The 24,706-nt window shown below is 40.9% G+C and overlaps 1 pseudogene; it reads left to right on the top strand.

The window, feature by feature from the left end:
• Positions 1-8,351: 8,351 nt before the first annotated feature.
• Positions 8,352-23,576, top strand: LOC147624480 (17.7 kDa class II heat shock protein pseudogene; annotated as a pseudogene).
• Positions 23,577-24,706: the final 1,130 nt, after the last annotated feature.

Raw genomic sequence — 24,706 nt, 5'->3', positions numbered from 1 at the left:
ATACACGTGCGTGCACACACTCGAGTGTACACACACATGCATGTATGCATGCACACATAAGTGCACGTGCACGCATACACATACATGCATGCATCCACACACACATACACATAGATGCACGCACACACTCTCTTGCATATGTGCATGCAAAGACACATACGCATGCATATACATATGCATATGCACATACAAGAACACACATGGTGCAAGTGCACATGGGATTGTTGGCACACACAATCATATGCGTGCACACATAGAGCCAGAACATGAGGGTAATGTGAGTTGTCTTCATTAAGACTTTAATAGATGAGGGTGCAGTCACACAGACATGTGTACACACACACTATTGACACATAAAGGCACACACTCATACGCATGTGCACACACAAAGAGTTGGCGTGCACACACTCAACACACACATGCATACATATACACACATACACTTCCACTCGTGTGCACACACATAATTGACACACACACTTACGTGCATATAGAATCGACATATACATAATCATATACATGCATGTGCATGCACACACCCACACATACATAATCACATACATGCATGTGCATGCACACACCTACACACTATTAAATTTGCAGCAATGTGATGAGCTATGGTGGATCAAGTGCTAGAATCAACATCATTAACAAAGAGATTAGATGATAATTAAGATGTGATTAGTGAGTAATTAACTGATAGCTTAATGTAGGCATGGATAATAAAAAACCAGTAAATTCTCATTAGGCTAATGCCTCAATTTATAGAGTTTACATCCAAGCATCTAATCCCACTGATCTCTCCTTGATTCACTCCACCTCTTTTGCTTGATTCTCTCCACCTCTTCCCAGACACATCCTAAATCTTCTCATGCTACCCTTTATTATCTCCCAGTAGATACTTCTCATCTTTTCACAGCTTCTCACTCATTTACAGATTCTCTTTTATAGCCTCTTGCTAAGGGCTTGTTCCTGCACATACCCTATTCACTTGTATATTTCAACACCTCTCCTCAAGTGAATATTCCTAGCACACCTGGACCCTATACCAAGTTTCCCTCTTACTTGGTAGTCGGTGACCAGTGCCTCAAGTCCCTAAACTCATAGTCCTTGACACAATCTCTCTCTATGTGTCCAAGGCTGCTACAAGTGCCCGTGACCTTGACTAAAGTACTCACATATACATCTACCACATGGCCTACATCATCGGTGGCTCAGAGGTGGTTTTACTTTGTTGGGGCAGGTTACATTGGGTTGTGGGGTTTCTCTCTCTCTCTCTCTCTCTTGCTCAGAAAAGATGATCTGACTCCACTTCGTTAGGAGCCTCCATGAAGTTTGCCGATGTCGTTCCTTCTCCACTGGGTATGCTGTAGCGGTCTCTTGCCATGTGTCCTGGCTTTCCATAGTTGTGGCAAGTGAAGGTTCTTCCTCCTACTCTGGCTCTTCCTCGTCCTCGTCCTCGAGAAAATCTTCCTCGGGTGAAGAATGCTTTTTCTTCTCCAACTGTTGAGTCCAGCCATTTCTTCTCTTTGACCTTGGTCTCTTGCTCTAGTAGAGCTCCTTCTATCTCGTGTAGCTTCAATTCAGGTACATTCTTTAATGTTGCTACAATGTTTTCATATTCACCTTTGTCCACACTCTTCACAGAAGCACTGCTAGGGCCTCATCATCTTCTACCTTCTTGCCAATGGTTGCCAGTTGTTGCTTAATCCTTTTATATTTGTTCAAGTGTGTGATTAAAGGTTCACTTTCCTTCATATCCAGTTTGTAGAATTGCATTAACAGATTTATCTTTGAATTTTTTGCTTGAGTGCCAAATAATTTATTAAGTTCATCCCATGCATCTTTTGCCCATTGTATCCCTGTGATGTGATGAATGATTTCATTATTTAAACTGAGTGCGATAAGTCCTAATGCTTTCTCATTCCTGCTCTTCCACTCATTTTTTCCACTCACCTCTGGGCATTCATCTCTTCCCTCAACTAGCCCCCACAGGTTTTTCCTCATGAGCAAATACATGGTTTTTGTTTGCCATGTATAAAACTACTCCCCATTAAATTTGGCTATCTCTTGTGCCGTGCTCATGAGATGATGTGAAGGGGGTCTTACCTCTTGATCTAATTTTGAGATTCAAGGGCAGTGTTGTCTACCCTTTTACAACTCAATCTGGTGTTTAGGTGATGATTACAACAGACTTATCAGCATAAATTCACCAGAAATTACATAAAACCAAGGGTAACAAATCTGTATTGAATGGTTGGAGTATCAAACCATCTCCGAATTGCAATTTGAAGTTATAGGGATCTGTATCAGATACCCAATTGTTAATTTAAATCCTCAATTGTATCAAAATATAGTGATTAGTATTGATTAATCATTGATTAGCAAAATAATCCTCTATTTTGTGTACAAAAAAGAGAGTAGCAATTAGTCTAGTAGAGGATTAAGCCAAGAAACATAAGATTTGACCAAACATTGAATGCTTAATCTCTGTTTTACCAAAGTCACCTGTAGATTTGATGTAGAGAGCTTGGATCTCACTGAAGACATTTTTTCAAAAAATGTCTTCACCAGCTTCTTGTAGAGCAACCTTGAAAACCCTTGGGGCCAAGAGGAATTAGAGCCATTGTATCTGTGGAAGACAAGATCTCCATTTTCCTTCAGAAAAAAGGCGCCTGAGAAATCGCGATTTGCAGCACAGCAGCCGGCGGTTTGATAAATTGATTAGTTGGGCTGGTGTGTGGGGAGTATGGCTATGTGAGGCTAGAGGCTTGAAGCTTATTGTTAAGCCTGGAGGGAGATCAAGCCCCTCCACCAGCTGGGGGTACGTAAGCTATTTGAAAAAAGAGGTAAAAACTTGATTATCTACTAATCCTAATTAACTAGGTGATTAGCAAGATAATGGGCTCATAAATTTGATGGATTCTAAGCCAGGATCTGATACCATGTTAAATTTGCAGCAATGTGATGAGCTATGGTGGATCAAATGTTAGAATCAACATCATTAACAAAGAGATTAGATGATTATTAAGATGTGATTAGTGAGCAATTAACGGGTAGCTTAATGTAGGCATGGAAAATAAAAAACCAGCAAATTCTCATTAGGCCAATGCCTCAATTTATAGAGTTTACATCCAAGCATCTAATCCCACTGATCTCTCCTTGATTCACTCCACCTCTTTTGCTTAATTCTCTCCAACTCTTCCCAAAATATCTCCACACATCCTAAATCTACAGATTCTCTTTTATAGCCTCTTGCTAAGAGCTTGTTCCCGCACACACCCTATTCACTTGTATATTTCAACACACACGTGTGCACACACATGCACATACACATTAAGGCATATACACGTATACACACACTCTTACATGCTTGCACACACACACACACACACACACACACACACACACACACACACACACACACATGCATATGCACATACACGTGCATGCACACTCGAGCATGCACACATACACATACGGACACGTATGCACGTACACACATGCACACATAAGTGCACGTGCATGCACACACACATGCACATATATACACACATGTATCTATACACACAAGCACATAGACAATCTCTTGCATACGTGCACACAAAGACATACATGTGCACACATATAGGTGCACGTGCACACACTCATGAATGTACACAAAATTGACATACACCCAATCATACACATGCATGTGCGTTTACACACATCCACATATATGTCCGCAAACATATATGTGCACATGATGTACATACACACACACTTGCATGCTTATACACACACACTTGCACACACATGCACAACACACATAGACATACACATGCAAATACATGCACATGCACATGCACACTTGAACGTGCATCTCAGGACCTTTAAGGACCTTGGAGAAGGAATTCTAATTTCTCAACATAAAAATTAGAGCATACATATATTTACACAAATTAAAGTGTAAACCTTAATAAATGAAATAAAATAAACAAGAGAAAGATGAAGAATAGAGTAGAAGTCACTGTCGAGATAAGATTGGGTTGAATCTTCCCTATGATGAGTGTTGCCCTTGTACCACTCACCCATATTTATATGTATTAGAAAAAGCGCTTGCTTTTCAAAAAGATAATTCCAAAAATAAAGCATAACTGATTTTGAGTTTATGAGAGCATGAAAGCTCTAAAAAAATATAGCAAGCATTAAAATACTATTTGGTATGTATAAAGGTATGATGCCTTAGCCTTACAAAAATATTGATGCTTAAATGTGAAACCATAAAAGGTGTTCACATGTCTTCCAAAATATCCCATAATGGTCCAACACGTGTTCCACTCGCGCGATTAACACATAATCTGCCACTCATTCATTGCCTTCATTCAATATAATATATATCAGTGCACATAGCTGATTAAACACATTAATCCTGACTATATCATACCAATGCACATAGTTGTTTAAACACATTAATCCTGGTACGCATCACACCAACGCACATAACTTGATTAAACAGATTAATCCTGATAAATGATATAAATAAAAGGCGTATCCAAAATAAAATAATGGGCGGGTTGTAGCAATTGACCTCAATTGCATGGATGATATGAGTGGATGAGATTTTGTAAGAATGGAAAAACATCCATGCAATTGACCTCAATTGCATGGATGATATGAGTGGATGAGATTTTGTAAGAATGGAAAAACATTTGTGGCATCCATTTGGCATATTTTATAGGATGATTCAAGATATTTGAGATAAGTGTTGCTAGTACATGTAGTGTTTGTCTCAAGTTCAATGATAGTTTCAGGTTTAAGATATTCTTCTTGTATAATCTTGAAAGGTTGATAAAATTTATGAGCTAATTTTAGTATATGTTACTTCCTTGTTCTTAATTTATCCTTTTATTATTATTAAATATTTTTATGTTCAAAATTACTCTCTTGCTCGAGAGAAAAGTCAGCCATCATCATTATTGACTTGTGGATAAAAAGATGTTGAAGAAACATGAAATCTTGATGCTGAAATTAGCCTTGAGGCTTTGATTTAATGTGTGAAGCAACCTTCAAGGAAAACTTTTGAAATTGTCGTCTCGTGTGTAGCTCTTGATTTGCTAGAGATGTAGCACTTTTTGGAAGAAGTGTCAAAGAAGCTTGAAAAATGAAGGTCGTTAATGATATACTGCCTTTGAAATATTTGATTTTGTTTGTAAAAATCAATCTTAGATTAAGCTTTTGAAATTGTTTTCTTGCTTGTCGTTATTGTTAGCCACATGCCAGTTGAGATGGCTACGTGTAAGTTGAAAAACCTCCATGGTACTGGGAAGTAGTTCAACACAAGCCCATGCATAAGCTTCGACACAATTTTTGTCATAACCCGCATGCTTTTTGTCGCCAACGATTAGGTGGCCCTTATCCATGATTCCTTTGGTCCATGGCCGTCTCCTTTTCGTTGAGGCTAGATGGTTGTTTGCTATTAGCAGTGGCAATTAGCATGCTAATTCTTGGAAGTGATTAGCGATAGCTTAGCAGTGGTTACTCTAGTAGCATAGCTCTTAGCAAAGGTGGTTAGTGTAGTGCTTAGTAATGAGGATTAGCATAGTGATTAGTGATGGCTTTCAAGCTTTACAAAAGGAGCTTTAACATAAAGCTTTTGACACAAAGCTTTTTGTTTTTTAAAGCTTTGGTTACTCTAATAGCATAGCTCTTAACAAAGGTGGTTAGTGAAGTGCTTAGTAATGAGGATTAACATAGTGATTAGTGATGGCTTTTTAAACTTTATAAAAAGGAGCTTTATACTTTAAAGCTTTTAACACAAAGCTTAAATACTGAAGCTTTACTATAAAAGCTTTGAAATAAAAATCTTTGAAATAAAAAGCTTAAAGCTTTAACACTAGTTCTGTAATTGGACACTAGTGTCTTGTTTCTCACCAAAACTTTGGAATTTTTTGGGGAACCTAGAAACAACATTTCTACACCTTGTTTCAACCATAGGTCAGTTAAAAGTCAAAAAATAAAGGGGATTTTTCATGATGTCAAAACACAAACTATATTAGAAATTTGACAAAAAACTTTAACTTGAAATTTTCATTGAAATTTGAAGCTGTTTTGTCAAAAATCCCATAAAATGCCTATAACTTCTCGAATAAATCATGTTTTTCATGTTTGTAAAAGTCAATTGGTAGAACTTGGGGTTTCAAAACAACACAATCTCCTTTAGGTCCTAGTTCCTAAGCTACTTGTGAACTATAACAAAAATCTCATAGTTACCAAGATGCCGAAAAAGAGGAAAATTTTGGCCTTCCAAAGGTACTTCCATAAAACTAGGGTTGTGTTAGTGCAAATTGGTAATAAAAAATGATTATATAGTTCAAAACCAAGTTAATACATATTTTTTGGGGTCCCAAGCTCAAGTAAATCTTGCTACTTGAGCACTATCTTAGTTTTTCAATCGTGCTACATTTTTCAAAATTTCTAAATTCTCTCTCAACAACCATGAAACAAAGGTTTTAGGTGCCCAAATTATGTTTGTACAGTGTACCTTAGTGGAATTCTTCTATACAGACAAAATGTTGCAAGTTTACTAAGGAATGTAATGCATATGACTCAAGAATCTAAATCCAGAATTTTTGTTGTGTGCAGTTTTGACATTTTGAAACAATTAATATTTGTAGCTTACTAAGGGGCTTTTACATATAACTTTAAGATCTCAATGGATAGAGTAAGCATTGTATCACCTTAAAAAACTTGCAAACACATTAAAACCATGTATTGGTTTGGATACAAATGGATGCTAAAAAGTGGTGTATCAAACACACACAACTTCCTACTATTTTAGACACTCTCAATTGAATTTTATTTCATGTGAAACTTGGCAAAATCTTTGACACAAATATGAAATACACGGGGCTTAGTGATTTTTTTCTCTAAGCTTATAAGGCGGTTTTCTCAAACCTGAGTTGCAGTCTCATGCAAGTCCTATTTATGGGTGTAATTCCTTATCGTGCCAGCATCCAAATTGCAAGGTTACATTTTTTAAAGACACATTAGGTCACATATTCGAACTCCTCAAGAGGGATTTTGAATATGTCTTTCCTAGCGCAAGTAGCATTTTATTTGCATCGTCCGAAAAAGGACACTTAAGTGTCCTTTTTTGGTACCAAACTAGTGTTAAATAAAGGAAGCTTTAAAAGTAAGCTTGCTATAGAAAAAAAAGAGGAAAATTAGGTGTAAGGAGAAGAGAGAGAAAATGAAGGCTGCGGGCTGTAATCGCGAAAAGGAGGAGAGCGCTAAACAAATTTGAATGGTTGAATTTAAGTTAGCGCTGATCGGTGAGCTAGGATATATATAAATATTATGGTCGTAGCAAAGAGAGGGAGAGAAGGAAAAAAAAAGAGAGGGAGAGAAGGATATATATAAATATTATGGGCGTAGCAAAGAGAGGGAGAGAAGGAAAAAGAAAGAAATCCATCCGCATTACTGTCCGTGTTATGGATTTTGTGGATTGGAGAGCTCATAAAAATCTGAAATTAGAGAAATGATCCTCATCTAATGCTCTTTCCATCCATAATGTTTCCATCCATAGTGCTTGATCTTTGAGGGGTTGAAGATTGCGGAGGGTGGTTTTTGGAAGGGGAAGGGTGGTTTTGGTTTAAACAGAGTGGTTTTTGAAAAAGGTTTTGGTTTACACACAGATTTTTGATACATAGACATACATTTTCCTTTATGAATGGAAAATTGAGAGCAAACGCTCTGGTCTATGAATGTACGGCAGATCAATCCTAGGGTTTACACTATCTCTCTCATCGTTTCTCCACGTGCCCTCTCGTTTAGTTCCTGGCTGAGTCGAGGCTAGGACTTCCCCATGGCCGCTAGGCCAGAGGGACCACAAATTAACTAGGTGGGAACTTCGAGAACAAATGCTAGTTCGCAACCAGTCATCGCCGTGCAGCAGTTACATAGCCATGGGGAGCAGCACATCAGTCCCATCAACATGCAGGCAAATAGGATGGAACCGGATGGATTCAACTAGATCTGGCACTCTCGTTATGCCGCCCCACCTACAGTCAATCATGAAGGAGGGAGGCGCTCCTCGGGATCCCTCTTCCCGCATGTGAGCCATGTGGGCATCATGCAAACTGCCCCCTTTTTTGGTGACTCTCCCGCTCAGCCCACACACTTGGCGCACATTTCCTTTCACGAAAATAGGCTCTTTTCACCCTTGCTCTTTCCTACTCTGCCGGATAGCTTCATTCTTCTCCTCCGACAGAGGCTCTGTATAGACATGGAGCAGTCAGAGGGCCCCAACACAAACGCTTCAAAAAGAAGAAATCCCTGGAGACTGATTCCACTATCTGACAGAGAAGGAGATGCTGCAATTGAAGGCCGCCCTCATGAAAAAGCCGAGAGGAGCCAACATTGACCTCGACCCCAACATTATCCGACCGAAAGTAATGGATCTACTGGAGGAGAAGCTACAACAGACAAAAACGGTAAGATCTCGGTCACTCTTCTTGTTGCAAACCTTGTTCAAGAGTGGCAGAGGACTTACCAGTCCACAGCACTTATTGGGCTGTGTGCTTTGGACCAAGACCCCAAGCGGAAGTTTTAAAATCTTGGATTAGAAATAGTTGGTTCTCTCGTGGCCTGATAGTTAAGCATACTCAGTATTTGCCAAATAACTATTTTTGTTTCCTATTCAGAGAGGAGGGAGGGTATGGCACTTAACGCATTGGGGGCAGGACAAGTGGGTCCTCAGGAATTCCCCTTTCTCTCTTTCCATGGTCCCCTGAATTTTCTCTCAGAGGGCCAAACGTTCTCTGTGCCCCGTCTGGGTAGAGGTTCCCAACCTCCCTTTCCACCTTCATCCGCTTATTAAATTGCTTTTGGAACCGGTAGGAAGACTTTTGGGGGTTAGAGTGAATGCTGGGCTGAACCCCAGATGGCACCCCTAAGCTTTGGTTGAAATTGATTTGAGCAAGGAGCTCTCGTCTTCTCTTGCCACCATCAATGTTGGATTAGATATTGTATTAGACCAAACCCTTGTGTTTAAGAATGTGCTCAATACCTGTTTTCATTGTGGTTCAAAGGATCATTTTATTAGAAACTGCCCAATCAAGTTTCCGCCAACTGCCCCCAGATCCAGCTCAGCAGACGGTCCAAAAAAGAAGATAGTCAAGGATTTCAGTATGTGGGTAGAAGGGGAAAACAAACCATGAGGAACAGTAGTCATCCTAAGACCGACCCTGTAGCAGTGAAAAGAAGGCAATCCCCGGTAGGTGGAATGGTGTCCTTGGTCCCCATAGAGAAGATATCTCAAGAGTCATCTAATCCCCCCCTAAAAATCAGAATTCAATATTTTATCCTATAACACTAAAGGTTTAACTTATGTCAATAGAGCCAGGACTATAAAAATTGGATGACCCAAATCAACCTTCAAGCTGTCATAATTTGTCTGCAAGAAGTCAAGGCTGCACGACAACTTCTTCAAAAAAACCTGGAACTAGTCTCCAAACATCACAACTGGTTTAGCTCCAACCATGTCTAGGGTGGGGGAGGTACTTCTATAGGACTTCACAATTCATGGATGCCTTTTTATCTGAACCATGAGATAGACTCCCAAAATAGGTGGGTCGTTATTCATTTGCAACATCATGACCGCAAGTTTACATTGGTCCTAGCATATGCCACGGGTCCAGCAGGCAGAACTTTGAGAATCTTTAATGCATTTTGTGGACCCTATCATCATTGTAGGGGAATTTAAGATGGTGGAATCACCTCAAGATAGGCTCCTAAATTTGAGACAAACTGTCAGAGGTGCAGAAAGGACATGCTGGCTAGATCTGAAGGGCAATCATTCCCTTCATGATATGGCATGTGACCATGACTTCACATGGGGCAATAGTAGGCAAGGAAATCAACTGAGAAAGGCTAGATTTGATCGTTGCTACTCTTAATCAGCCATATGTAATAACTTCTTAAACACTAAAGTGAAAGCTCAATATAGCATAACCCTCTCAGACCACTATCCACAGACCACTATCCAATCCTCTGTTCTTTCTCCCAAGGGACCCAAAAAGTTAGGTCAGTGGGGTTCCATACAGACCCCAATCTGTTCCAATTCCCAACTGTTCGAAACAATCTGGAACTAATATGGATTACGAACTTCAATACATTTTCCTCCCCTTCTAAAGCTTGGAGCCAAGCTATGAGAGACTCTCAAAAATTGATTATTGGCATTTAAAAGGAAGTGATCAAAATCAGGGCTGATAGAAGGCATCAAAAATTCGGTGATCTTCAATCTCTTGACCAGAGAATAAGTCAAGGCTGGCTGCATCTCGAAGACAGTCTGATTTCAGTAAGAGAGCAGTTAAAAAAAGAAGACGAGATACAGTGCCAACACTTTAAATTGTTCTTTAGGGAATGGTGGGCGTAGGGATGCTGGACAGACCTTCTAAGGAGATGTTCAACATTCTAAAAAAGAAGGCAACAATAGATTACATTCCTATGCTCAAGAATAAAAAATGGAGTTTGTGCAAAATCTATAGCTAAGAATCTTGAAATTATCAAGGAGCACTTTTCTGATACTTTCACTTTTAGAAAAACCCCATCATAAGAAAGATTTAAAGCTATGCAGACTACTACAAAATGTAGAAGAAAAATGGTCACTCAGCATTTGGCTGGAACTCTAGAAGTTGACCTCACTTGTGGGAAGCTGGAAGAAGCAATTATGACCATGAAAAATGGTAAGAGCCCCGGGCTTGACGTTTTTCCCACAGAGTTCTTCAAATCCTTCAAGCATTTCCTGATTACTTGTTAAGGATAACATGCTACCTTGCACATAGGAAGGAAAGAGAAGAGAAGAGAGATACATGCAAGGGTCGAGTCTAGAGAGTTGCACTTAGCCAACCCGAAGAGGGTTAACTCCTCGATGTGAAGCCGCTAGGGGCTCACTCAACCTCTTCTTGTGTCACCCAAGAAGACATTCAATGGCTAGGTAGTGAGCAAGAAGGAGGGAGCTATGGAGAGCTCAACCTTCACCTCATGAAAGAAGCATGCAAAGGGACTTGATAGATAGCAAAGAGAGAATAAAAGCCATGAGAGCATTACCATCCCTACTTACTTACATTGACAATCAGGCATGGAAGCAATCAAAACACAAGCTAACATACACCACAAGCTCAAAGAGAGAGAGAGAGAGAGAAGAGGCAAGCTCCAATGAATCTAATGGGATTGTACCTTTTCATATTTTTTAAAATGACTTATATACAAGAGCTCATAGTTACAATGGCCGGCCGCCATTTACAATTGGGGGCCCAAAACTAGTCTTCCTAGTCTTTCTAGCTCTATGTACAACTATTCCTCATGACTGGCATTACACAAGCCATAAGCTCGTCATCTCATGTCTCTTATACGATAAGTGTATTGAGCAGTTACAAAAGATAGATTACAAAGAGTGTAGCCACGCAAAAGGTAATGTTAGCAAGAGTGGTTAACATTACTCCCCTTCTTGAGGTTTAGAAAGAATCTATCAGATTTGGTGCTCTTCCACTATCCATAAACAAAGGGGTCATCAAACTTATTCATAAGAGAGGTTCCAAAGAAGATATATCTAACTGGCGCACCAATCACCATGCTCTCCACAGCCTATAAAATTTATGCCAAAGCTCTAGTGACGAGGAGATTATTTTGACATCTGCTGCAAGAGTGGATAAGACCAAAACAAAAAGGGTTTACATTATGGATGCCATTATTACCCTATGGGAAGGAGCCAAACATGCCCACAGAAGACCCAACAAGACTTTATATTCTTCAAGATTGACTTTGACAAAGCTTACGACAGACTAGAATGGGATTTTGTTCTACAATCCCTCAAAGACATGGGTTTGGGGCCTAACTTCATCAAAATGGTACGTCCTTTTTGGTAATGCTAGGGCCAAGGTCACAGTTAATGGTAATCCTACAGAGCCATTTGAGCTATGCAGATCTATTAGACAGGGTTGTCCTCTTGCCCCACTACTCTTTGCCATTGCAGCACTAGGATGGTTGGTACACAAGGCTATGGAAGATGGACAGACGCAAGGAATATATCTGCCGAATGATAGCCAAACTTGTCTTCAACAATTTGTTGATGATAGGAATGGTCTCATACATAATGATTTGGCCTCAACTCATACATTTTGAAAATGCATGTAGTTAGGATCAATTATTAATCACTCAAAATCAGGGATAAGAACTATGCTTTTAGAGCCGCCACACTGGTTGTTGGATCAAGGATGTACAGTTCTACAGGAAAGGACAAATATTCAAGCTCCCTGGGATCCCAATGGGGTTCGAAGTGACTATGCATCAAAGATGGTCATGGGTTCTGGACAAAGTTCAAAACAAATTTAGAAAATGGTCTAGTATGCAACACAATCTGGCTGGCAGAATTGTAGTACTAAAGCATATCCTCTTCCCCACTGCCTACTTTTTGTCCTGTTGGCAAAGTAGTTGGAGAAACTATGCAGAAACTTCCTATGGTTGGGAAATGTAGAGGAAGCCAAAATTTCTAAAGTTGCTTGGAATGTATGCACTAGACCCAAAAAATAGGGTGGCATATCAAACTTTGCTGACTGCATGGCAGCCAATTGGATTGTCCAAAGTTTCATCATGTCCTTTTAAGCTGTAACTTGGATAAATTCATACAGAGTTCCCTCAGTGGAAAAAACTTCCGTTGATAACGCTCTTCTTCAGCCCTGTAAGCATCAAGCCAAGGGTAGCCCATGGGTGCGAAAGCAATATGGCAAGCTTGGAACATATGCAAACCAGAAATCATTCTGCATAGTAATATCAAGAATCTGGATTCCATCTAGTTTTTTTCAATGCTATCCAATAATATCTTTGTAGAATTGCATAAACAAGCGTTTAAGCTACACAAGAAGGGCATTTAGATCTGGGATGATATTTGGTGCAAGAACGCATGTGGCTTTCAGAACAAGAACTCAAAATTCTCTACAGACTGTCAGAGGAAGACCTATTCCTAATTCAGAGTAGAATGCAAATTTGGCCTGTCGACAGACTGGCGCTGATACAACTCAGAGGTTCTCTTACTCATAAAGCATTTTCTTGGAAGTCCAAACATAATCTATTGCCAATTCCTTCTCTCCGTCCCCAAGACTCGCCACTCCAAACACAATCTATTGCCAATTCCTTCTCTCCCTCCCCAAGACCCGCCACTCCATTGCAAGCTGAACAATAGATGGAATCTTCTCTCTGGGACAAAGAACAGTTGGGGGTTTAAATTCAAAAAATTTGGTCACCTTTCATCCCACCAAAAAATCCTACTTGTTATGGCTGATTGCTCACAAAGCCCTATGGACTAATTCTCGAGCTCAGAGATTGGGATTTGGAAATGGTTTATTGCCAAGGTGTACCAACGCATCGGAAATGATTGAACATCTGTTTATAGGGTGTGCCCACAACACAAAAGCTATTAAGTTTTTGAACTAGTGTGTATATCCTGTGCAGAACTGGGATCTGACTTGGTAGGAAATCCTTCTTGGACACAAATTAAATGCTCTGTTGATCTTTGGAGTGTCATACATGCTAAATTTTTGTGGGCTGTTTGGATTAATAAAAATAACTATTTGTTTAAGAATGTACACATAATGTGGTCCTTGTACCACTCACCCATATTTATATGTATTAGAAAAAGCGCTTGCTTTCCAAAAAGATAATTCCAAAAATAAAGCGTAAGTGCTTTTAAGTTTATGAGAGTGCAAGCTCTACAACAATATAGCAAGCATTAATATAAAGTCTTGGGCCTACCAGAAGTATAAAATACTATTTGGTATGTACAAAGGTATGAGGCCTTAGCCTTACAAAAATATCGATGCCTAAATATGAAACTGTAAAAGGTGTTCACATGTCTTCCAAAATATCCCATAGTAGTCCGACACATGTTCCACCCACGATTAACACATGTTCCACCCACGATTAATACATAATCTACCACTCATTCCTTGCCTTCATCCAAAATAATATTAGTCATTGCACACAATTGATTAGACACATTAATCCTGACTATATCATACCAGTGCACATAGCTCATTAACACATTAATCCTGGTAGACATCATACTAGCGCACATAGGTTGATTAAATAGATCAATTTTGGTAAATGATATAAATAAAAGATGCATCCAAAATAAAATATCCTGAAATAAAATAATGGGCGTCCCCATAGAGGTTATAGTGCACACACACACACACACATACATATGCACGTATGCATGCACACATATAAGCATACATGTACACATACACACATACACAAATGCATGTATATACACATGTGCATCCACACACAGGCACACATATGCACACATACACACGTGCACACACAAGTATAAATATAGTGCTGAATGCACACATGTGATTTTGTCACCACGCACCATCATACACGTGTACACACAAAGTTGATACACACATAGTCTCAACGCGTGAGGGTAACATGAGAGCCGCTTTCATTAAGGCTTCAATACATAAAGGTGCACTCACATAGACATGTGTGCATACACACTATTGACACATAAAGGCACACACACTCATATACACACGTACGCACACACACTCGACACACACATGCACACATATACACACATACACTTCCATGTGTGTGCACATACATAAACATACAGAATGAACACATGCACAATTACACACACTTGCATGTGCACATAGAATTGACACATAAATGCATATGCATGCACACACACCTACACACTTGCATGTGCACATAGAATTGGCACATACATGCACACACACCTACACACATGCATTTATGTGCATGCACATAAATGCATACAAACATATACACACACACACACTTGCATGCTTGCACCCACACACACACACACACACACACACACACACACACACACGCACGCACGCACAACACACATATATACACATGCACATGCACATGCACATGCATGCATACACTTGAGTGTGAAAACACACACACATGCACGTATGCATGCACACACATGCACACACACATGTACACATGTACACACACACATGCATATACATACACACACACAAGCACATAGATGCACACCCACACTCTCTTGCATACATGCGCATAGAGATATACACGTGCATACACATCGATGCAAGCGCACGTGCACACACACATATGGGATGATACACACAATTGTACACATGTGTACACAGAGTTGACACAGTCGACACACACAATTTTAGCGTGAGGCTAGCATGAGCCACTTTCGTTAAGGCTTTACTACTTGATGGTGCACTTACATAGACATGTGCACACACACTATCGATACATAAAGACACACACACACTCGCATGCACGTGCAATTGGTGTGCACATAGTTGACACACATGCATACATATACACACATACATATCCACGTCATGTGTGTGTGTACACACACACACACACACACACACACACACACACACACACACACATTGCCTAAGCGCAAGGGTCTATACCTGTAGTAGCATGCAAGAGAGTGTGTGTGAGAGAGAGGCTGCACATGCTGGTGCATACGTGTGTGTGTGTGTGTGAGAGAGAGAGAGAGAGAGAGAGAGAGAGAGAGAGAGGCATGAACCTACACACATGAAAAGATAGAGCGAGAGAGATATGTGAACCCACACACATGTACACATACATATTTATAGTAGTGTCCATCCTAACAAAACATATGCACATCTCACACTATGAGTGTGAGATGTACCAACTTGTGAGCTTATATTCGAATATGAGTGACTATATGTGTGAATACACTATGAGTGTATTCACACATATAGTCACTCATATTCGAATATAAGCTCACAAGTTGGTACATAGGGCAATTGAAATACTATTTCAAGGTGATTTATGAGTTTTGTTTCTACGCACAGTTCCATGACTTGCGTGCTCTCTCCTGCCACATGCTCTCTCTTTTGAAGGCGGCATAGCTGCTCGACTAGCAATGTGGGAAAATAATCCAATATCTACCATGCGCTAGGTCCAAGAGCTCCTCTCTAGCCATGTGCCACATGGTAGCAGTGTAATGCCAAGAGGGAGTGTGTAGGCCGCAACAACGCGTGGGTCAAGTACTAGTAAATACTTGTAGAAAACACCACTTAAGAGAACTTCTATGTGTCATCTACATGTGTGTTGAAGTTGGTTTGAGGCCTTAGAATTAACATGGCAACCTTTTGGCCTCTTTCACGTGTCCCTCTCCACATGAGAAAACCTAGGCTTAGTTCACTATGGTAGAGCTATTATGTAGGTGCCCATTGGTAGACCCTCATTTTTGAGATGTGATTTATGCCCAACTACCTTGGAGTTCTCAAACCACTCACTCTCCACAAATGCAAAAAAGATCTTGTGCCACCTTACCATGAAAGAAAAGAATCTCAATGTGTCATACGAAACCAAAATAGAAAACAAAATATGAGATCTAGAAGAGTTTTTAGACCGTTACCAAGATCCATCCCAAGATCGCTATGTGTGAGAGGGCCCACAAGGCAAGTCTTGTAACATTGTGTCAACCAAAACTATGTCACTATCATTGCAATGGCAATCCCAACCTCCCGCATCCATAGAAAATATCAAGCACACCATCCATGCGATCAGTGAAGGTGGTCAACAACCACCTAATTGCAACCAACATAAACTTAGAGAATGTATTTAACATAAGTTTTTACAATTATGGTACAAGCACTAGTTTTGTTCCCATACCTAACGAAAAGCTAGCCACCATTAGCTCCTCCTCAAACATAATGCCTTGCCCATGTTGTGCAATCCTCCCTACTCGCGTCGTCTGGAGTCTCACACAACACATTGATTTTGGAAGGAAAGCACTTTGAAGAGACTCCCTTGCACCCAACTTGCAACGCATGTAAGGAATAGAACAACCTTTTCGATAGAAAAGACCAATGACTCCATCTATAATCTGTGAGACATGGAATTGTTATGTTTCTCATAAATAAACTTTATTCGTAACACCATGAATTGTAACTAAAAAAATAACAACAAACATACCTCCTCTCCATCCTCCTCATCAAGGTATCCATCATCTAATATAAGCGTCTGTGTTTTATGCAATGCTAAACCATTTTTTCTAGCATGCTTCGCTATGATGGGTAAATGTCTACCAAGACTGAGGGTAATGTACCATCCCTCATCTGCAAGGAAGGTCCCTACCAAATGCGATGAAGCTAAAGAAGATTAGAATGGAAAACATTCCACTCCAGGCTAGCTGTAGGCGATGCACATTTTACTGCCAACCCTGTTGGAAAATCAGCCCACGCAAGACTAGCAACCTCCTTGGAAGGCGTTCCTTGGTAAGAAAGCCCACAAACATTGATTTTGCTAAGCCAAGATGAAATTCTTAAGGCATAAAACAACCAATTATCACACATAAAACTTAGACATTGATAAAAAAATTCAAAGGAGAAATACTCACATAGTGTGGCCAGGCTCTTTAAACAAGTCATGCACATCAAGTGACATGATATCAATATATGTCCTGTTCCCTATTCATTCATAGTGAAGATTCACAACAATCACAAAATAGGAAAACTCTACATATGACCAAGGAATCAAAACATAGTATATCATAGTACCCTTATGTTGTGCATGTTGTTGTGTCCCAAAGCCAAGTTTGTATTTGCTATGACGCTCCCTTTGTGATGGTGAGCCATGTTCATGCACTACCAATAATGAAATATCAAGATGTTTGTATTTTAATTTAACTTACAAAAGACACAAAACAATGTCCAAGTTTGTATATAGTACCTTCTTTTTGTTTACTTGTTGCTGCAGACCCTTGCTCAAACAATAATGACACACACGAAGTCACATCCTCATTCCTATTCTCCACATTTGACATAAACACTATTGTGAATCTAAATTTATTAGGCCATATACAAATGATAGATGTAGATTAGAAGACCCTATAATGCAAGCCACAAGATTTGTCATTAACTCACATTCGTATAACTCCTCCTCAGATTCTGGTCGTGTATCGAGGGGATAGTCTAACCACCAAGGACATCGATTAAACTCCCACCTTGCAATACTTCTCTCCAAAAAGCGTGAAGGGTACATACTCCCCTCTGAATTTGGCCTACTCCAAGATTGTATTTTTTTAGGCAAAACATTAAATGTCCCTTGAGTAGCCAAAACTCGTACCCACCTACACTTAGTCATTGAGAAAAACTTAGTGAGCATTTGAAAACTTATTGTTATACATATAATACATTTATGCAATGAAGGCCATAAACTTTCATACAAAATTTGACAAAGTCTTCTTTCTTTTTAATTTAAGCTCCATAAAAAATAGCCACCTACGAAGTATGCTCCCACAACAGTTTAAGGCATGATATAATCACATGATATTGTTAAGGCCTTTACATGATAAATAAAAGACAATGAAAAGTATACTTGTATATCAAACACATGACTGATTGTCTCAACTCTGGTTGCTTGGTAGCATCTTGTGCAGGTTTATATCATTTACTAAATCTAAGAAGGCCATATTAAGATGCATGTCTGTGAAAGAGTAGTAGAAGTCTACAAAACCCTCAGGCAACTCCAAACCCTATGAAGATAGATCATTGAAGATAGTTTCGGCCTCGGAAAGCATATATTGCCAATAGGTCTCTTTTTTCAAATATGTCCTGAGTTTAGGGACAGTTGAAAATCTTTCCACATATGCTTCATCTATGACTTGGGATGATATAATCATGTGTAGTACCTCGTGTTTTCTACAATCACATTTTAATTATGTATGAAATAAATACTTGTTGATGTACAAAGGATGCCTAACAAGTAAAACTCACCTTTGTGTTGAAAGGCGTGATTGTGCAAGGACAAGAAGTTTATCCTTTGAGGGTGGACCGCTCTAAAGTGACCAATCGTAATCATATAAAATCTTGAAGAAGCCATCCCCATTGTTTGGATTGGACACATTCAACATCTTGTGTGTGTTGTCACGGTAATGCACACCTACAACTTGCGTTACTTTGTCACATCTTTTCTTATATGCATCTTCCCCTAAAGCATCTTTGTCCAATCCTGCAATGGCTTTTTTCTTTGACTTATCTATTTCATCCTACAAGCCAATGGAAAAATATCTCATAAAAATGTAAGAACTACACATAAACAATACGAATGCAAAATCTTTTTACAAATATTACCTTCCACACAAGAGTTGCAATAACTGTTGGCAGGTGCATTATACCATGGATCATGACTACGATGCTCAACAAGCATTTGCAACTCAGCCCACCATTTTTCTTCTTTTGTGAGCTGGTCTAACAGCGATGCCTTATTAACTTGCCCAAATTTTTGAAACAAGAATACTTCATGTGCAAGGGAATTCCTCACATGAGCCCTTGCAATCCTTTAAATACAAGCAGAGTATGCATCACAATAAAAAGCCACTATATCCTTTAGAGTGTAAATATATAAACTCCTTAAAATTACCTATTTGTTGCCTTTAAGGCTGGAAGTAACTCTCCTTCCTTACCTTTTGCCACATCCATAAAGTGACATGGAATGTGTATATTGCTCTCCTGATGTTTCCCATTGCCTTCAAAACAACAAGAATAATAATCTGGGAGAGCATGAATGCAATTAAGTCTTTACAATAAACCAAATGCATTTACCTTCTCTGATGCGAGACATCCAAGTTTTCACCATGTGCTTTCCATCCCACACTAGGTATTTGTATCCTTTGAGATCCTCCCACTCCAGTGGCAAAGAGTTATCAAACTCATCACTCAATCCACTCCAAGTAGGGCTCCATACAGCACGGTTAAGTTGAGTTATCCTTAGAGCTTCCTGGTCGTCTAAGTGAGACAAGGAAAGGGGGAGATAGATTGGCAGAGTAACTAGGATAATCAAACACCTCACGAAGCACCTCAACTTTCTCCTTGGCTATACGTATGGCCTTGTGGCGTACAAGACGACATAATGGCAGTAATGGTGGAGGTGTGGTGCGCTTTATGATACAGCCCTTCAAGATCTCATCCACCAACTTCACTTCAATTCCTCTTTCAAGCAAAATTTTTCCTATCTCTGCATCAACCTCATTATTCCGTAAACCCTCATGCACACCCATACCTTTATTTATTGTAGCCACCTCCAATCCAACATCAAGACCCATTACCCTTTCTTGCTCCTTATGGCCCTCTCCTCAAGAAATAACCTCGGTAGTACCCACACTCTATATAACCTCTTGATTGGCATCTCGGTGAGGAGTTGCAAGCTCGTCTCGTCATCGAAATGTGCGCCTATAACATGGGAGACTGTCCTTGTAACATTAGTAGTAGCCCGTGAAATGGATCTAAGGGAGTATGTTCTTGAAGATGAGACCTTCCTTTGTCTCTTCATTTCCCATATACAACAACATTCATTCATATATCAAACCAATAGATGAGATGGCCCCCCACTTAAGCATAGATACCCTGCTCGCAAAAGCATATGCACCCTCAAGGCCAGTCTTGCAGATGCGCATGACCAGAGGATTAATTCTTCAAACCTCTCTTTGAGACACATTTTATCCTTTTCCACGACTATGGGTGTTTGTTTACCTTTTTCTAGTCTGATTGAATTAACGTCCAGAGAGAGAGAGAGAGAGAGATCCCTGCTTCAAGTTCCATTCCCTCCATCACATGCGCACACCAAAATACATACATATGCGTCTGCTGTTAGCTTTGGCCATTTAGCTTTGCTCTCTCTCTCTCTCTCTCTCTCCCCGTTGCGCTCTCTCTCTATTCATGGCATGGCTAAGAAAGGGGGGCCAAGCTGCGCCAGCGCTGATGGGGGCCGAGCACATAGCAATCATATAAGCTGGCCAACAGTCTATATATGGAGGCCTTCAACACACGGATATATATGTATTTTTTGTGTGCACATATGACGGAGCTTGAACCAGGGATCTCTCTCCCTCTCCCCGTCGCGCTCTCTCTCTATCCATGGCATGGCTATAAAAGGGGGACCAAGCTCGACCCTCATCAGTGCTAGGGATCTCTCTCTCTCCCCCCGTCGACCCTCATCAGTGCTAGGGATCTCTATCCATGGCATGGCTAAGAAAGGGGGGACCAAGCTCTCTCTCTCTCTCTCTCTCCCCGTCGCGCTCTCTCTCTATCCATGGCATAGCTAAGAAAGGGGGGACCGAGCTCGGCCCCCATCAGCGAGGGAATGGAACTTGAAGCAGGGATCTCTCTCTTGAAGCAGGGATCTCTCTCTCTCTCTCCCCGTAGCTTGGTCCCCCCTGGAGAGAGAGAGAGAGAGATCCCTGCTTCGAGTTCCATTCCCTCGCTGATGGAGGCCGAGCTTGGTCCCCCCTTTCTTAGCTATGCCATGGATAGAGAGACAGCGCGACGGGGAGAGAGAGAGAGAGAGAGAGAGAGATCCCTGCTTCAAGTTCCTTTCCCTCCGTCATATGCGGACACAAAAATACATACATATACGTGCCAGCTTATTATACGATTGCTATGTGTGATGTCTTTCTATCGTAGGGCTAAAGGCTGCGGATCATCAGCTTGCTCATGAGTCAAATTGAAGCGAGGCACTAGGGCAGCTTTTAACTCTTCTTTCTTTTGATTAGTGGCGTGAGCAGCTGAGCTTCGCTCTGTTAATCAGTAAACAAAAAGGGGGGGGACCAAGCTCGGCCCCCATTAGCGCTAGCGCTGATGGGGGACGAGCTTGGGCCCCCCTTTTTTAGCCATGGCATGGACAGAGAGAGAGAGAGAGAGAGAGCGCGCGCGCGACGGGGAGAGAGAGAGAGAGAGATAGAAGACCGACCTTGCTACTCCAGGTGTTCTCTGCACAACTAGTTTGCTCTGCTGGTGTCCATAACAAAACTGGCGCAGGGCTTCCAGTTTGCTCCCTGCAATATGGTGCCCATACAAGAACCGGCGCAGACATGCATAATGTACCTCCGACGACCTGCTGCTTGGGAACTTGGCTGAGTATATCGGTGAACTTCCTACGCCACAATATCAGTAGCACTACCAGTAGGAAGCTTAATCGGCACTCGACTGCATGGTAGTAATACCTTGGATCATCATCATCATCATTGATTTCTGCTGTTCTCAGACATTCTCGGCAACTCAAAGAAGCAAGCATCTCACGCAGTCTTGCAGGATCTGACGATCCTTCTTAACATGCTACCACTACCACTACCTCTGCCATGCTTGCCTCGCAGGCTTTTCTCATTGATTTAAAATCCCTTTGCACTTGCAAGAAGAACACAAACTCCCCATATTTAGCTCCATCATCGATACCACTATAACCAATCTCTCCCCTCTTCTCTGTCAACCACTTCACCGACTCATTCTTCATCTCCCACTCTCACTGTATCGCCAATGACATCACCATGGTCGTCCATGCGTTGCACCTCCTTACTGGTGCCACCATAGGGCGAGCTTAAGAGAAGGCTTAGATCCTCTTTTCCCCGCACGCTTAAACCATTCACAATCGTATAGAGGAGAAGTCTCAAGAACTGAGTTGCCACCATATATCATGGACTCAATTTGAGGGACGTTAAGTAGCTGCTGCTGCGATTGAAGGTGCCGCTACACAATTTGCATGCGATAAAAAACTTCAACATGACTCCCCTTCAAAAAGCCACGCCGTTGTATGTAGCCGATGTGTAGGACTCCACCACGACGACTGAACTTCTGGGTTGTGCAGCCGTGAACCATTTTGCGTGAAATTTGAGGGTAAAGCGACAGAACCGACCGCCATTTCACGAAGATGTCACCAACTGTACTGCACCTTTTCACCTCCCACAGGTTGTAGATGTAGGAATTAATGCTATAATGCCCGCATGTGTGTGAACGCATGTGAGCAATGAACGGACACACGAAGAGGCACAACTCAATAACTATATAAATGTAACCAATCGATCAATAAATTCGATAACGATTCACAACTGTGAGCGCGTCTCCTTCTCGCTCTCGCTCTCGCTCTCGTGTATGCTGCAGCCATGGCAACACCAGCATGGCTGTAGCTTCCTCCCTTAATTTCCACATGGTATCATCGCCTCTTTCCTGGAGTGCTTGTGGTGCCTGCCTTGCATGCTTCCGCCTTCAGCATCGCCACCTTCGCAAGCCAACCAAAACCTCTGAATCCGCCTCGTCCACTCGCGTTTTAACTTCCGAGTCCGGGCAGTTCTCTATGAACCCGAAGGAAACCTGAGAAGACGACATGGCTGCGAGTACACCGGTGGACGTGCCGGGCCTCCGAAACATAGAAGTGAAGGTCCAGATCGAAAACGACACTGTCTTGAAGATTAGTGGGGAGAGGAAGCGAGACAATATTGATGCCAAAGAGGCAGACGTTAAATACGTTCACGTGGAGAGGCCGGCGGGCAGGTTCATGCGCAAGTTCAACCTGCCTAGCCACGTCAATTTGGAGGCCATCTCTGCGGCCTGCCAAGACGGTGTGCTTACCATCGTGGTGCCCAAAATGCCTGCCCCTGAGCCGCACAAGCCCAAAACATTCGATGTTCAAGTGGGCTCAAGCTTCGGAAGTACCTGACCGGCAACAAGTAAGTTGGCACACCTGCACGTGCATCACACATAACACAAATTAATAATAACAATAAACTTTAACAAAAGTTAATATTTTATTTGTAAGCAATAAAAATAATTTTATTTAATAATTTACTCACATCACGAACATGCCTAAACATTCAGGCTATTCGTGAGCGCAAACATGCCTACTCTTTCAGGCTATTTGCGTGCACACACAACATTTTATATTTAAAAAAATGATAAAAAAACTTTTCAAATAATAATAATAATGATTAAAAGAAACAAACAAAAAAGAAATAAACAACACAAATGGGCAAAGACCCACAGAAAGGCAAAGACCTACCAATGGGCAGTGACCCGTAAAAAGACCCAAAGAGGTCCGTCCTACAATGGACACTAATATAAGACCCGGGCAAACAAATAAGACCCGAAAAGTTAGCCCAAAGAGGCATCAACCCGTTGGAGTGTTGGCCACACCCACGAGGTATGATATTAAAACAAAATTATGGGTGATATAATCGTCCACCCTATGCGCCCAAAGTGGCATGAAACCACAACCCAAACAGGGAATTGTGAATCCCCAAGAGGGAAACAACTATGCCCAAAGAGGCAAATTGAAACATTATCTTCGACAAGCTGAAAACGAATCAGCCTCTGAGCGATGACAAATTAAACTTAATTGTACATACACACTTGTAAATAACATCGTTTCACATCTATATTTATGATAATTCAACTCATACTCATATATTAATTTCCTTTTGACATGTACAAATGCAACTACATTTCATTCCCTTTATGTGCTTGAGGGGGAGAGCTCAATGGATGGTTCAAGCTCACAAAGAGAATCAAAAGTGTTGCGGCTATAAAGCATCACCGACATCATTATTTCCAATGGAGTACCTAAAGTTGTCTTCGTCATCATCAACATCGACATCAACACTCATATACTTTTTAACCTTGTTCACCACATTCAATTCTTCACTCATGATGTAAAGATAGATAGCATTACACATGAATTCATAATGCATACATCACTAGACACATAGCATGCTCTCACTTACCCTTATGCGGACATTCGCATTAAGGGGGAGTGTAGGAATTAATGCTATAATGCCCGCATGTGTGTGAACGCATGTGAGCAATGAACGGACACACGAAGAGGCACA

The sequence above is a fragment of the Cibotium barometz genome, chromosome 25, assembly GCF_041138505.1.
Source record: "Cibotium barometz isolate CiBa-2024 chromosome 25, ASM4113850v1, whole genome shotgun sequence".
Taxonomy (NCBI): Eukaryota; Viridiplantae; Streptophyta; class Polypodiopsida; order Cyatheales; family Cibotiaceae; genus Cibotium; species Cibotium barometz.
This window is presented reverse-complemented; position numbering and strand designations above follow the sequence as displayed.